This window comes from Ursus maritimus, unplaced genomic scaffold (genome assembly GCF_017311325.1).
Source record: "Ursus maritimus isolate PB19 unplaced genomic scaffold, ASM1731132v1 scaffold_10, whole genome shotgun sequence".
Classification (NCBI taxonomy): Eukaryota; Metazoa; Chordata; class Mammalia; order Carnivora; family Ursidae; genus Ursus; species Ursus maritimus.
The window spans coordinates 25,604,692-25,606,906 of NW_024423344.1; positions in this window are offsets into that span (position 1 = coordinate 25,604,692).

The window sequence follows — 2,215 nt, forward strand, 5'->3', positions numbered from 1 at the left end:
GAGGGCACTTGGGCTTCCAAATGCCTTCCCTGTCAGAGAAGCCAGACCCTTCCTTTCTTTTGAGAACACAAAGGGGGAGGATGGTGATGACAAAGAGCAGCCATTTGGTGCTGACAGACCAAGGATCAGTTGAGGTCCTTGGGCTGCTTCCCTGGAAACATAGCTGTCCTGATGTCCAGAGGGCAGAGGAGGACCCAGGAGGAGGCGTGAGGGGAGGAGAGCTGACAAATCATGTCCTTGCATGTCTTTCCAAAGCAAACATGCTCATTCTCATGGGGCAGACCAATTTCCTGCCCCAAGGACTTTGTTCCCACCCAACTGCAAGTCCCTTTGCATGCACTTGACTTCTAAAGCACGAAGCCCCAGCCCCAGGGAGAGGGGCAAAGAACGACTCAGGAGCAGCACCACCCTCCCATCTTGGAAACCAGTGCCGAGACCCTACCAATCCGTTTACCTAAAAAGCCACAATCAGAACATGGAGCCTTTCTTTAGGTCACTCACTTGGAAGCCAATGCATGCGTAGGGGTTGCTGTTATTTTTCATGAGATCAGCCATTTACAAAGGGAGTGCTCTCTTCTACTTATTACATTACTTATGTCTTCCTCATGTATTTCAAACTAAGAATGTTTGGGGATCCTGGCCTCAACCCCTCAGAATGAAAAATGGGATCCCCCAAAAAATCACTGTAGGGAAATCAGTTGGGCCTCTCACTTACAGTGCAATGTGGAAGGGGTTACGTAGATCGAAACCTCCAAGACTGTGGTCCTATGGTGACCTCTGTTATAAAGTTCTACCCTCTTCATTAAATAAGCATACGTACATAATCAGCAAATATCCTTGGCAATGCACATAGTATATATTTAACCCTTAATACTTTTCTTTGCTCTTTCATTTATTCACTCAACAGGTATTACAGAGTGTTTATTATGTGCCAATCACCACGGTAGGTACGGCATTCAGTGTTGAACCAAACAGCCTCGAGCAAAGGCCCCATCGCTCTGTGGGGCCAGAAAGATAAAGCCAATGCATGCGTAGGCAAAGTGTGAGAAATATCCGTCCTTCTAGTGTATCTTTTGTTTTCCAACTTTTGCTAGAGACAGAGAGCCATGGCTCTACTCTAAGCAAAACAACAGGACCGGTGTGAGGATGAGCCTCCCTGAGCGTCTGAGCAGATTACAGGTAGTGGTGGGGACGGAACCAGAAATGGACTGTGCAGCCCTGTTGCAGGGAGGCAGCCTCACCTCAGCAGCCCCGTCTCCATGTGGGAAAACCAAGAAGGGGTTGCCTGAGATTCCTGCTTCCGAGAGAAGCCAGAACTCTTAATTTTTTTTGTGAATTCTGACAATTCTAAATATTCACTCTCAATTTCTTTTAAAAATTACTTAAGCTGAATAAAATACGTCTGCCGGCCTGATTTGATTGACGCAGCCATTTTGTGAAGCCAGTCTAAAATTTTATGACCTATGATTGGCCATTATAAAGTGCATGTTTCCTTCTGTAACCCCAGAAATTAAGCCACAATGTGTCAGGAACCGGGGTCAAAATGAGTCGAGATCTGAATCACGAGTCAAAACCCAGATGTTTGCCTCAGACACTGGGTTTATCAAGTTGCCTTGATATTTATTTCTGCCCGATGGCTTTTCTTGTAAGTTTCTAGCAGAATTAAGGGGAGAATGTCAAGAGTGCAGTTTCTTTTCTGATCGTTGAAATGAGAATGCAGCGAACTGAGCTTTTTTGCGAGGTCTGGTGAGAAAACGGAAAGAAAAGGTCCTTATCCTTGAATGACAGCATGCCGTTGGTAAATGCATTCGGGGCCGTCCAGGGGACCCGGTGATTCTGACCCTTGATCTCAAGCAGCTAAAAAGTGTGAAAAGTAGGAAATCCCTGACGTGTAAGCATGCCTTTGATGGAGTGGCTGGTGCCCACCCGTGCTCCCTCGCCGCTCCTGGGGTAGGGCTGGACAGACCCGGTCTCCGATTGCTCTCGTTTTCCCCAGTCCTTTCTTCTCCGGCCGGCCTAGGGAGCCGGGCTCAGGAGTGAGCAGGGGCAGAAGTGGACAGCTATAGTAACTGGCACATTTCAGATTTTAAGTCAAAATAGGCCTGGGGGGGGGGGCTCCTTTAAAACAGCGGAGGCTCCGGTAGACATAGATGTAGGCCCCAACGCTTTCCCATAGCTCACCCTTTGCCTCAACGGCGCTCTCCCCCCCCCCCCC